Consider the following 14,655-nt stretch of genomic DNA (forward strand, 5'->3'; position numbering starts at 1 on the left):
TCTGATCTTGTTTCCAGAATACCTATTCTACCATGGGGGGCAAACCATTTCCAGAATACCCTCTTTCTGGTTTCTGTGGTCCTCAGGATTGTTATTTCTTTCAACTTTTTTGACGTTTTTATTCCATTTGGTACCATATTGGCTTTTTCCTTTTGGGAATGTACTCTTCCAAGAAGAAACACTTACCGAGATTTGAGGATGGCCTCCAGAAAAACATGTGAGTCGCCCTCTCGTTTGTTGGTGAGGCCACGGGTTGTACTGGTCAAGGCTCAGAGTGACAGCTAGCAGAAGGCATCATAGTTTAAGAAGGAGGTGATTTACCAGAGGGTATTATGAAGCTTGCAGAATCTCTAGGGCATGAGATTTGATCACCACATGGTCAGAAACAGCCACTAGAGAACTGCCCAGCAGCACATTAGCTTTCCTAGTGGAAGCCTGGCTGTTGCCACCACAACTCCTTATTACCTAAGTTAACCAGGAACCAAACTTCTGAAACTCTGCCAGAGCTGCCTTGGAACAACCAACATGCCCGTTGCCCTTGTTTGCAGAGACCTGCACTTCCCCTACAGTTTGACCTTGGCCACTGACTCCCTGTGCTGACCACCTCCTGGTTCTGAGGGTCAAGATCTAAGGCACATACAACGTCCAGGGTCTTGTAAGCGGGGTTCCCTGGTAGGTAGCTGCTATCCTGGAAGCCCCACTAAGAGGGAGTGGGGATAGCAGCTGGGTGAACCAGTGAAAAATCCACAGCACTAACTAGCTTAGTGATAGATGGAACACCTCTGTCTACAATCCCAGGTCTAAAAGTGTGGCTTCTGTGGTGGCTTTGCTGTACGGGCATTGGTCTTCCAACATACCCCTGATTTTCTGTGACTCTGGACCAAACAAAGATATAAAAAACCCCACAGTTCCTTCTTGCACTAACTCCACAGCGTCTCTCAAATCCCCTTCCACACAAGTTAATTTTCTCAGATGAAATGTTTCACCAGCAGTATTTCCTCAAACCCACCATGTCACGTCCCCTAGGACCCACTAGTTTTTTTGGGGGGGGGACTTAGAGTCTCTGGATGGAAATATAAATAAGTGGGGATACCAAGGAGAAATTAATTCTGGCCACAACATGGTGGCGGACCGGGGGGCACCATTTCTGGGTTGTTATGGGTCCTGCAGGCATGACCTGAGAAGAGAATCCGGGCGAGGATTGTCTTGGGTAAGTCCGTTGACCTGTCTGAAGGCATCTGGACTAAGTTATCTCTCAGAGTATTTCAAGAGATGATGTCCTATGATTTTATGAAATTACAAAGTCATTTATGTACATATTAGAAGAAAAATTTTTTCCTGACAAAAACGATACTTGACTTTTCCACAGATGATGCCGCAACAGCTGGGCTTCCACATGCAAAACAATAAAGGTAGAACACCCCCTCATACTCTACACAAAATGAGTTCAAAATCAATCACGGACCTAAATAGAAGAGCTAACATGATAAAACTCTTCAAAGAAAGCACAGGAATGAATCTGGGTGACCTTGAATCAGGCAATAGTTTTTTAGATTCAGTACCAAAAGCTAAAGTGATGAAAAAATAAACCTATAAATTGGGTTTCATCAAAATAAATTTTTGTGCTTCAAAGGACATCATCAACAGAGTGAAAAGACAAGCCACAGAATGACAGAAAATATTTGCAAATCATATATATGATGATGGACTTCTGTCCACAGTGTGTATAAGACATTAGCAACTCAAGAACAGAAAGACAAGTGATCCAATTGAACAAAAAAATGGACCAAGCGTTTAAATAGACATTTCTGCAAAGAAATCATACAAATGATCAATAAGCACATGAGAGGATGTTTGACATCCTTAATTGTTCAAGAAATGCAACTCAGAACCGTAATTTGATACACTTCATACCCACTAGGAAGGCTGAAATTAAAAAAAAAAAAAGACAGTAAACGACAGGTTTTGGCAAGGATGTGGAAAAACTAGAACTCTCATCCCTCATAAAGTTGGTGGTACTTTAAAATAGTGCAGGGGCAGGGGTGCCTGGGGGGCTTGGTTGAGCGACTGACTTCGGCTCAGGTCAGGATCTTGCAGTCCGTGGGTTCGAGCCCCGCATCGGGCTGTGCTGACAGCTCCCAGCCCGGAGCCTGCTTCAGATTCTGTGTCTTCCTCTCTCTCTGCCCCTCCCCAACTCGTCCTCTGTCTCTCTCTGTCTCTCACAAATGAAGAAACGTTAAAAAAAATTAAAAAAATAAAATAAAATAGTCCAGTGGTTTTGGAAAACAGTTTAGCAGTTCCTCAAACATTTTAAACATAAAGTTACCATATTACCCAGCTGTTCTACGCCATGAGCATTGAAAATACATATCCACACAGAAATTCATACACAAATGTCCATATAAGCATTATCCATAAAAGCTAAGGAGTGGAAACCCCCCCAAATCCATCACCTGATGAGTGGATAAGCAAATGTGGTATACCCTTCCTTGGAATGTTATTTAGTGATAAAAAGGAAAAAAAGTACTGATACGTCCTGAATATGGATGAATCTTGCAAACATAATGATGTGTGAAAGGAGAAGGAGCCAGTCACCAAAATGCCACATGTTATACGATAACATTCATGTTAAAAGTCCGTAGTGGGCGAATTCATTGAGACAGACACCAGATCAGTGGTCAGCAGGGGCTTAGAGGAGCCGGGAAGGGAGAGATTACTAATGGCACAGTGTTTCCTTTTGGGGTCGTGAAAATGTTTCAACATAGGATTATGATTATGGTTGCACAAATCTGTGACTTTCCTAAAAACCAATGAGAACACTTTTCAAAAGTGAACTTTGTGGTATGTTAATTATATCTCAATAAAACTATTATTGGAAAAGTAATGCATGCCATTATTTTTCTGAATTTCTCAAAAAGCATCGTCCGCCGAGCACAAATGCATTCATAACGTGCTTATTGCATGAGGTATAATCCTAGCTTCAGTTCAAAAAATATTTTTTTTAACTGAGATACAATTGGCATATGACATTATATGAGTTTCATGTGTACAACATAACGATTTGATACTTGTATATATTGTAAAACGATCACCACAGGAAGTCTAGTTAACATCCATCATCATACGTAGCTACACACTTTGTGTGTGTGAGGAGAACTTTTAAGATCTACTCCTTAGCAACTTTCAAGTATACAATACAGTATTATCAACGATAGCTACCGTGTTGTACATTATATCCCCAGGTTTTATTTATCTTACAACTGGAAGTTATAAACTTTGACCACCTTCACCCATTTTGTCCATCCCCTCACCCCCTACCTCTGGCAACCACGAATATGTTCTCTGTATCTACGATTATTTTTTAGATTCCATATATAAGTGAGATCATATGGTATCCATGTCTCATTTTACTTAGCAAATGCCTTCAGAGTCCATCCATGTTGTCACAATGTCAAGATTTCCTTATTTTTTTATGGCTGAATAATATCCCGACATTCCATTATACATACATACATATATATATACACACACATACATATATATATACATACATACATATATATACACATACATATATATATATCACATACATATATATACCCATATCACATTTTCTTTTCCATTCATTCATCATCATTCATCAGTGGACACTTAGGTTGCTTCCATGTTTTGCCTTCTGTAAACAATACCATAATGAACAATGATCACGGTGGTGCGCACATCTTTTTGAGTTAGTATTTTTTTTCCATCAGGTAAATATCCAGAAGTGGAACTTCTGGACCATGTGGTAGTTCTGGTCTTACTTTTTTGAGGAACCCTCATACTGGTTTTCACGGTGGCTGCACCAATTAACATTCCCACCAGCGTGCACAAGAGTTTCCTTTTCTCAACATCCTTGCCAACACTTGTTATTTCCTGTCTCTTTGCTAACAGCCATTCTAATAACTGTGAGGTGATACTTCATTGGGGTTTTAAGGACTGCACGACACTGGTTTTTGAATTTCACAAAAAGCATCGTTCGGCTGGCGTAAATTTATTTGTGATGGGCTCATTGCGCGAAGTAAAGTCCTAGCTTCAGGGAAAAAAAGAAATTTTAATTAGAAACAATAACAAGTTGAAAGTCTAAATTAAGAAGTTTTCGAAAAGCAAACCAAAAGAAAGCAGAAGAAAGGAATAATAGAGAAAAGCGGTAATTAAGGAGTTACAAATTTAAAAAATAACAGACATAATAAATTCAACTAGTTCATGGAAAAACCCACAATAAAGCAGACAACTCTATTCAAGAGAAAAAGGGAGAAACACAACTATAAACATATAAACGACAAGGGGGAAATAACGATTGAAATAAAGGAAGTTAAAAAACAAATAAGGACTTCTACCTCTGACCATGAAGGAAAAGAAGGCCCAGACTTCCCCTTTCACTGCAAACAATTTGAAAATGGGACAAAGTAGATTAGACAACTGTTCCCAGACACTGGACAATAAATAGCACAGTGCTGCGATCCCTAATAATAGAAAAACAAAAGAGAGAAGTCTTATGATTGCCCAGCTTCCTGCCTACAGGCATTTTTTAAACCCTTGACACGGGAGAGGCAACAGAAACAGAGTCCAGTGGCCTCATGAGTTGAAGAGAGAGCGGTCAGAGTTCAGGGAGGCTGGGGCCACATGAAGTCACAGGGCAGAGTTCCAGATGGGAGGGAGCTTTCCAGAAAAGGAGCTGCAGACATCTGCATACAATCTTCTTGTTTGCGGAGTGCTCAGCCATTCCAGGGTACAGTGAACCTTAACAGAGATCAGAAAGCAATGAGTGGGGTGTCGTAAACTGACTGAGTACCAGAGTCGCACAGGGAAGGAAGGGGGACATTTGAATTCCGACAGAGTGGAAAAACCTCCCTGGTGCATTAACGGAAGGCCCCAGAGCTGTCATGCCACCTTGTTAGGATAAAACTCTTGGTGGAGCGAGGCTATTCTAGACCTTCTTTTGGCAAAGCTTAAAACCAGGCCTCACGAGGATCTGGTCTTCAAGTAACTTAGCTGCCTTCCAAACTAGAGTCCACTACTTTATACAAGAAAACAAGATCCAGACATAAAACATAAAATTTGCAGTATCCAGCAAAGGTTAGAAGAAGCCCCCCAAATAAATGTCCAATAACTGGGAGAAATATCAGTCTTTAGAAGCAAGTCAGAAATGACCGAGATGATGGTATTAGTAGATAAAACAATTACACCAGAAATTATAACAATTTTCAATATTTAAGGGGAAACAAACTTGATAGGAGAGAGACAAGATAAATTTAGAAGAATAAATGGAAATTTAAAAGACAAAGAACATAATAACTGAAAATTTTAAAAAATTAATGGAAGGAATAATAGTGTGTTAGATACTACAGAATAAAAAGTCAATGAACTTGTAGATATAACAATAGAATTTATCTAAAATGAAGCCTAGAGAAAAGAGACAAAAAAAAAAAACAAACCCAAAAAACCCAAAGTGAGTTTCAGTGATCTATGGGAAAAAAATCAAGCCCTCTAACATGATGGTAATTGAAATCCTTGAAAGAGAGAAAAGTGGAAAATTATTTGAGGAAATAATGCATCCAAATTTGGTGAAAATTATATAGCCAGAGAAGCCCCACAAATCCAAAGATAAACACGTACACCATGAAACATCATAATAAAATTGCTGAAAATCAGTGATGGAAAATTCTTAAAAGCAAAGAGAAAGTGGGCATATGTACAAAAGAACAAAGGTAAAAATGACTGCAGACTTCTTGTCAGAAACTATGCAGGTGAGATGACAAAAAATGAGATATTAAAGGGACCTAAGTAGACTACTAATAGATCATAGATAGATAATAAGTTCATAAGTTCTGGCTACCTTAATTCTTAATATTCAGGGAAAACAATTCCTTGAAAATGTAAGTAAATTAAATCTTTTTCAGACAAACACAAGCTGCAAGAATTCACTTCCGAGAGATTGATCTGCAATAAATTGAAGCCAAGTTTTATGAAACCTGAAATCTCAGACGTATACAAAGAAATAGAGAATGCAAAAATTTGGCAAATACATGGTAAACATATATTTTTTGCCTCATTTAAAAGATGTCTTCAGAGAATAATTGAATATTTAGGACAAAATGTAAAACTGTATTGTGGGTTTAGTATTATGTAAGAAATAAAATGTGACAGGGGCACCTGGGTGGCTCAGTCAGTTAAGCATCCAACTTCAGCTCAGGTCATGATCTCACAGTTTGTGGGTTTGAGCCTCACATCAGGCTCAGTGCTGACAGCTCAGAGCCTGGAGCCTTCTTCAGATTCTGTGTCTCCCTCTCTCTCTGCCCCTCTTCTGCTCATGCTCTCTCTCTCTCTCTCTCTCAAAAATAAAATAAAAACATAAGAAAAAGACATAAAATATGACAATAACAAAATAGCACAAATAGCATATGGAAGAGAGAAGTACAATGTTGTAAGAATTATACATTATATGTGAAGTGGCATAATATTATTCCTATGTGGACTGTGATAAAATTGAGTAACATAAATCTTAGAGTAATCACTTTAAAAATGATAAAACAAAAAGTGTAGCATATCATCCAATAGTATATACAAAAGAACAGTAATATATATATACATATATATATGTATATATATAATCCAAAAGAAAGTAGGAAAAGAGGAAAAAAATAAGAAAGGGATGGGACAAATAGAAAAAAGTAGCAAGATGATAGATTAAAATTCAGTCACATTGGTAATTATAACAAAAGTAATGGTCTACATTCTAACTAAAGACAGAGCTTCTAAGATTAATATATGTGATCGACAAAAACATACTTTAAATGTGATGATAAAGATATGTAAAAGTAAAAGAATGGAAATAGATATACCATGCAAACAATAATCCAAAGAAAGCAAAGTAGCTGTGAAAGAACATGGATTTCAGAAAAGAATATATAAACAGAGATAAAGAATTCACCATAAAAACATGACAATCCTAAGTGTGTACAGGTACAGTAAGTAAATAAAGCAAGAACTGACAGACCTGGAAGACTAGGCAAACTAACAATTATAATTGGAAATTTTAGCGCTCCTTCCTTAATAATTCATAGAACGAGTAAACAGAAAATCAATAAGGATAATCTTATTCACCAGCTTGAACTAATTGACACAAATACATCTACCCAACACTGCAGAAGAGCCATTCTTTTCAAGTACGTGTAGAACATGCACAAAGACAGACCATGTGCTGAGTCACAGAATAAGCCTTTAAAAGGATTGAAATCATACAAAGTTTATGCTTTGCCTAACAAAAGAATTTAGTAAGGAGCCAACAACAGAAAAATGTCTGGAAAATCTCCAGAAATTTGAAATTAAACAACATACTTCTAAATAAACCATGGGTCAAGGAAGAAATCAAAAAGAGAATTAAGGATATTTTTAACTAAGTAAGAATAAAAACATAACAGATCAAAATGTGTGGGATACAGCTTAAAAATTATCTAAAATATCATCTTAAATTTCTAGGAAAAAAAGCAAATTAAACTCAAAAATAGGTAGGAAATAAATATAAAAGGTGAAATCAATGGAATAAAAAACAGAAAAGAATAATAGCATGCATGAAATCCACAGTTGTTTCCTTGGGAAAAAAATTCAATGAACTTGATATACCTCTAACTAGACTTATTCAGAAAAAAAAAAAAAAAAAGACACAACTTACCACACCAGGAATGAAATAGAAGCATCACTACAGATCCTACAGACCTTAAAAAGATAAGAAGGAAAAAATTACAAGCAATTTTACTCCAACTACTTTAATAAATTAAAAGAAATAGATAAATTCTTTGTCATAATGTTACTTTGGTTGTATTAAAGAATGTACTTATTCTTATGAAATACATGCAGAAATATTTAGTTTTCAAATAGCTCAGCAAAATTTTGTATATTTGAACGTTTTGTTGAACATTTGTATTTTCATAATACAAAGTTGAGAAATATAAACCAGGCACAAACTCTTATCAGTGGAGAGGCTCTCACTCCAGGCTTGTCATTTTAAACAGGCTGATGACAGGAAGGACCATGTCATGACCTTTCACCCAGAGAGCATTGTCACAACCTTCCCTCTGGGTCAGGATGAGGCTTCTCCGTGGTGCTGGAGCCTCCTACAAGATGGACACAGACAGGCAGGACCTAGGTCACTGGAGGCCAGGCTTGCCCTTCCATCAGTAGCAAGGGCCAACAAAAATAGTGAGTAGCTTTCTGTAGATGTGTAGCCACTAACAACAACCTGTAAATGGCCGGGCAGTCAGCATGGGCCTTGCTCTGTAAACAAAGGTCTGACCTACTTAATTCTTCCCAGAGGTCAGAAAAAGAGGCCTTGACTCCCACAGACATGAAACTGTGGTCTAATTGGATACTAATTACTCATAAGAGCTTTGTTTACCCAAACTTCCCATAACCCAAGTTTGGTAGTTGAAAGGAGGGCATGCCTGAAGAAGCAGAATCAGTGCTAGGAAAATGGCACAGATTTATCCAGTCCTGAAAGTCCTTTTCCAGAAATGATGTCGCTACTTGCGCAAGAATAAACAATACTTGGTTGATAAACCCCACATTCAGGGGCTGGGAACAGCTTTCTTATGTTCCTAAGGGGCTGTCTATTTGGAATCGTGTAACATTGAAAGTAAGAGTCGTTGGCCATCTAAGGCCAGGTTGGATGAGACAAGAAGTTCCCATATTTTGGAATATCTCTTTGTGATGAGAGCATCCGTGAAGGACCCAGACTGTGGTGAGTTCCCAACGTTAGGAACCTACAAGACGAGGCCTGATACCACAAGTCTCCTCTTGGCCTCAGGTTCTGCCTGCCGCTGCACATCCAGCCACCCTCTTCGTCTTGAGGAGATGCTTGAGAGGGAGCGATGGGTGGGATGAGACCCAAAATATCTCTGCAGATGAATCCAGCTATTCATTTCCTGATGATCTGTGTGTTCAACAAATGGGGCACCTCAGTGGTTCTATGCTCTCACTGCTGCAGGTGCAGTGGAGAGAAAGACAAAATACACTGCAGCTTTTATGCAGCTCACGTTATGGTGCATATGGTAAAGTCAAAGTTATTTAAATAAAGAGAAGATGTGAGGAAGACTTTGGAAAATCTGGGCTCTCATGCCAGCTTTGAAGCTGGCTGGTTGGGGCCTGAGTGAGGAGTCCCCTGACCACTCCCAGACCTCAAGGTCTCGTCCAGATTTCCAGGAGCAGCCCTTCCAGCCCCATCTTTGAATGAGGGCCGTTTTCCCCTCCATCCCTCTGTCAGCGGATGCCCAGCCTGTAACGCGTTTGGTTAATGATGGAAAGGGGTCCCTCCCAGCTTCCCCACTCTGACCATCTTTGGTCTGAAGGACTGAAAACTTTCCTCCAAATGGAGAAAAGTCCCGGTGGCATGTACATTCATTATCCACACAAGATTACTTTTGGAAAATGTGTGCATTTTAACAAGTCAGGGCCATTTTTAAGGCAGCCTGTCCTGACATGACGGGTCACCGCAAGAGGCACAGAGGGACACAGGGCTCTGGGTTTGTGTGGGGGTACTGTGTGCCACTCGGGTGATACAGCAGCAGACAGGTCTCCTGGGTACCTGTGTCGACAGGGAGGCTCCCTGCGACAACCATCATTTCATCCCTTAGGGGCCTCAGGGTGGAAACATCAAGGACAACGCTATAGAAATGGTCCAATATACCATGACTTCTTTAATTTCCAGAACATGATAAATATTGTAATGTTAATGTACAAGACTGGGATCCAGAACTCATAGACAACTTGTACAGATTGATAAGAGAATTCAAACAAACCAGTTTAACCATGGGCAAACATCCGGGTAGCTGCATTACACTAGAGCAGGGGTCAGGAAATGAAAGTCCCAGAGGCCAGATCTGACCCCTCAGCCTCTTTCTAAATAAAGTTTTATTGGGGCGCCTGGGTGGCGCAGTCGGTTAAGCGTCCGACTTCAGCCAGGTCACGATCTCGCGGTCCGTGAGTTCGAGCCCCGCGTCAGGCTCTGGGCTGATGGCTCAGAACCTGGAGCCTGTTTTCGATTCTGTGTCTCCCTCTCTCTCTGCCCCTCTCCCGTTCATGCTCTGTCTCTCTCTGTCCCAAAAATAAATAAAAAACGTTGAAAAAAAAATAAAGTTTTATTGGTACACTGCCTGTTCGTTCATTCATACATTGCCTACAGCTGCTTTTCCCTACAACAGAGGGACTGGGTGGTTGGAGCGGAGACCAAACGACCTGCAAACCAAAGATATTTACTATCAGCCCCCTACAAGACAATATGCAGACCCCCGTAACAGAGAAAACCCAAGAGGCCAATAAGCATAGGGAAAGGTGCCCAACATTATCAGCCAACAGGAAAATGCAAATGCGGCCCACAGTGAGATACCCTTGCACACTCACCAGAATGGCTAAAATGAAAAAGACCGGCACCAAGTGTGACAATGACGGGGAACAACGGCAGGTCCCGAACATCGACGGTTGAAGTGTAAAGTGGCACAACTTTGGAAAACAGCGTGACCATGTCTCATACAGCTGAACATACCGATGTCCACGGCCAGCATCCCTGGGTGTGTACTCGGGGAAGTGAGGGCCATGGCCGCCGGGGGACATGCATCCAGTGGTCATAGCACCATTGTTTATGACAGCCCCAAACATAAAAGCAACTGAGAGGTCACCAACTGCAGAGGAAATCAACCTCATTGTGGTATAGCATGCCACGGGACAGTATACAGCAATAATAATAATTTTTAAAAAGCCAAACTATTGCCATACACAAGGACATGTCATAGACACAATGTTGAGCATGAGAAAGCAGGTCCTGGAAGGCATAGTGGATGATTCCACCTCTAACTTTTAAATTAAGTAACACGTAGTGCCAGAGGTCAGAGCTGCAGTTTCCTCTAGGGTGGGGGGGGGGGGGATTAGTTATCGAGGAGGGGCCTGCTGGGCCTGGCAGACTTGGCATCTTTCTCTGGAAGAAGCTTCCATGACTGCAGAGCTATGTAAAAGGCCACTGGATAATAGTTAAATGACCCCGAGATTTGAGCACCCACGGTAGAAGTGGTATCTATCGATAAAAACTAGAAATACTAAAGGAAAAAATACGGGGAATCCATCTGGCCTTGAACCTTACGCCAGCAGGGGATACTGCAGAGTGAAGTTTTTTTAATTTTTTTAATTTTTATTTTTTTAATTCCAGTTAGTTAACATGGAGTGCTGTTAGTTTCAGGTGTACAATATAGTGATTCAACACTTCCATACATCACCCTGTGTTCATCACAAGTGCCCTCCTTAATCCCCATCACCTATTTCCCCCATCCCCCCACCACCTCCCCTCTGGTGACCATCAATTTGTTCTCTGTAGTTAAGAGTCTGGTTTTTGTGGGTTTTTTTTTTTTTTTTGGTCTCTTTTTTTTCTTTGTTTTTGTTTTTTAAATTCTGCATAGGAGTGAAATCATGATATTTGTCTTTTTCTGACTACTTATTTCATGTAGCATTATACTCTCTAGCTCCATCCATGTAGTTGTACATGGCAAGATTTCATTCTTTTTTATGGCTGAGTGATATTCCATTTATATCTTCTTGATCCATTCATCTACCAATGGTTACTTGGGTTGCTTCCATAATCTGGCTATTGTAAATAATGCTGCAATTAACATAGAGGTGCATGTATCTTTTCAAGTTAATGTTTTCATGTTATTTGGATAAATACCCAGTAGTGAAATTTCTGGATCATATGGTAGTTCTATTGTTAATTTTTTGAGGAACCTCCATATTGTTTTCCAGAGTGGCTGTACCAGTTTGTATTCCCACCAACAGTGCACAAGCGTTCTTTTTTCTCCACATCCTCAACAATACTTGTTGTTTCTTGTGGTTTTGATTTTAGCCATTCTAACAGGTGTGAGTTTTGATTGTAGTTTTGATTTGCATTTTCCTGATGATGACTGATGTTGAGCATCTTTTCATGTGTTTCTTGGCCTTCTGGATGTCATCTTTGGAGAAAGGTCTATTCATGTCTTCTGCTCATTTTTAATTTGATTATTTGTTTTTTGGGTATTGAGTTGTATCTGTTCTTTATATATTTTGCAAAATAACCCTTTATCAGCTATGTCATTTACCAATGTCTTCTCCCATTTGGTAGGTTGTCTCTTAGTTTTGTTGGTTGTTTCCTTTGCTGTGCAGAAGCTTTTGATTTTGATGTAGTCCCAAGAGTTTATATTTGCTTTTGTTTCCCTTGCCTCAGGAGACATATCTAGAAAAATGTTGCTGTGATCTCCACTAGGAATTTTATGGTTTCAGGTCTCACATTTTGGTCTTTAATACATTTTGAGTTTAGTTTGTGTATGGTGTAAGAAAGTGGTACAGTTTCATTCTTTTGCATATTGCTGTCCAGTTTTTCTCCATACTATTTGTTGAAGATACCAGCTTTTCCCCATTGGATATTCTTTCCTGCTTTGTCGCAAATTAATCAACCGTATAAATGTATGTTTCTTTCTGGGCTCCCTGTTCTGTTCCATCGATCTTTGTGTCTATTTTTGTACCAGTACCATGTTATTTTGATTACTACACTTTCTAGTTTATCTTGAAATCTGGGATTGTGATACCTCCAGTTTTGTTTTTCTTCTTCAGGATCGCTTTGGCTAGTTGGATTTTTTTTGGTGGTTCCATACACATTTTTAGGATTCTTCTTCTAGTTCTGTGAAAAATGCTGTTGGTATTTTGATAGGGGTTGCCCTAAATCTGTAGATTGCTTTGGGTAATATGGACGTTTTCATATTTTTTCTCCCAATCCATGAGCGTGGAGTATCTTTCCATTTGCTGGTATCATCTTCAATTTCTTTCCACAATATTTTATTGTTTTCAGAGTATAGGTTTTTCACCTCCTTGGTTGAGTGTATTCTGAGGTATTTCATTCTTTTTTGGATTCAACTGTAAGTGGGACTCTTTCTTAATTTATCTTTTGCAGAGTTAAGTTTTAACTAGAATTCAAACTATCATACCTTTTAGGTTTTGCCATCAGAAAAAGTAAAATTTCAGAATGTAGCTGTGCATTGGTGCTAAAGTCCTGTATAGTAACCCGTTCTCTTCCCTCCCCATGCCCTCCCCATACCCTCCCCTCCCCATTCCCTCCCTGTCCCATTTCTCCAAAGTTGAGAGGACTAACGGGGGGAGGGCAGCCCTGACCCTTCAGCCTGATCTCTGATGGTGACACGTTTTAAGGCACCTTCTGAGGGCACCAGGGGCCCGGGCTGACGCTGCCCCATGGGCCAGTAACAATCAAGAGCCTTCTTCTTCACTCAAAGGGGAACATGGCTGCGGTAACAGAACACAGAACTGGATCCTCTCGCTGTTCTCCAGGCCGCAGGGGTGGGGTCAGGGTCCACCCGGGCTGGTCCCTTCTGGAGGCCCCAAGGGAGATCCGTTTGGTGCCTCTGTCCCGCTTCTGGGCTGCTGCTAAGCTGGTCGTTCCTGCAGTCCCTGCCGGGGGCTCACCTGCCTTCCCCGCTGCGGGTCTGGGTCTCCTTCCTGTGCCTGCAAGGACACCGGTCACTTCGGATCGGGGGGTCTGCTCTGGCCCCTGTGACCTCATCTCAACTAACTACATCTGCAAAGACCCTATTTCCAAATAAGCTCACGTTCTGAGGTTCCAGGTGGACACGAATTTGGGGGGACACTAATCAAGCCAGCACGGGCACCAAGCACCAACAGGGTATGTCTGTCACCTCGCTCTGCATGTGGCAGCAAGACCCGCCCGTGACCACATGCTGGAGAACAGGACACCCGTCTGGAAGGTGGGGAGGCCAAGGCTGGAGAGCAGGTTGCCACGGTGATTGTGTCTGGGGTCCATCACGGCCCCCTAGCTCCCGCGGGGTCCTGTCCTACCCCCCTGGGTCTGTCGGTGCACCCTCCACACGGGGCCTGTGGGTGGCCGGCGGCCTTTCCTCCTCACCCGCGAGTCTGGGGTCCATGACGGAGCCTCGGAGCGGCCTCATGGCTCCGGGAGGCAGTAGGAGCGGCCCGTCCTTCTGGGGAGGGGTGCTGCCCGAGAGTCCCGGGGGAGGCAGCCCAGGACTTGTCACCCTGGCAACGGACGGAGGCCCCTTCAAAGCCTAACCCAGGGCAGTGATTCACACAGCTGCCCGGGGGTTGGCCTTTGGTGCAAAGACAAGAGTTCTGGGGGGTTTATGTCAGCCGGCGGCAGAGCCTTCGGGGGTCAGTACCCGCCCCCCCCGCCCCCATCACGTCAGGAGGGTTCCGTGGGCTTTGGCTTTGAGAACCACACCCGGGGATCTCCTGGGCGTCCCCGGCAGGGGTGAGGCGGGAGCAGTCTGGGCCGCGTCTGGCAGCCGGGACACTCGTGCCCGTCTCAGATGCACAACTACTCGTCCCCGTGAGCTTTGTCTCCCTCGGAAAGTCAGCCCATAGAGCCCGGCATCAGCTCTGCGGGGAGATCTGTCTCCGGCCTCGTCTTTATAAATCTTAACAGACGGGAGACGAGCGGCCTTTCCGTCTCACCCTTTCGGACCCACACGGGCGCCAGGGCTCCACGGCTCCGCTGTATTCGGCTCCTCGCCCTCCGGTCTGGGTAGTATTTCCGGGGGTCGGAGGACCGGGGCG

General features: G+C 41.9%; 1 long non-coding RNA gene across 2 annotated transcripts; it reads right to left on the bottom strand.

The window, feature by feature from the left end:
- Positions 1 to 1,668: 1,668 nt before the first annotated feature.
- Positions 1,669 to 14,647, bottom strand: LOC128315107 (uncharacterized). 2 transcript variants are annotated; one of them, XR_008297531.1, is made up of 3 exons: positions 13,988 to 14,647; positions 7,715 to 7,758; positions 1,669 to 4,782 (listed from the first exon to the last, which is right to left on the bottom strand). It is a non-coding gene; the product is annotated as an uncharacterized LOC128315107 (long non-coding RNA). The 2 variants fall into 2 exon arrangements; XR_008297530.1 differs by lacking the exon at positions 13,988 to 14,647 and adding an exon at positions 8,008 to 8,702.
- Between the last annotated feature and the right edge of the window lie 8 nt (positions 14,648 to 14,655).

This window comes from Acinonyx jubatus, chromosome C2 (genome assembly GCF_027475565.1).
Source record: "Acinonyx jubatus isolate Ajub_Pintada_27869175 chromosome C2, VMU_Ajub_asm_v1.0, whole genome shotgun sequence".
Lineage (NCBI taxonomy): Eukaryota > Metazoa > Chordata > Mammalia > Carnivora > Felidae > Acinonyx > Acinonyx jubatus.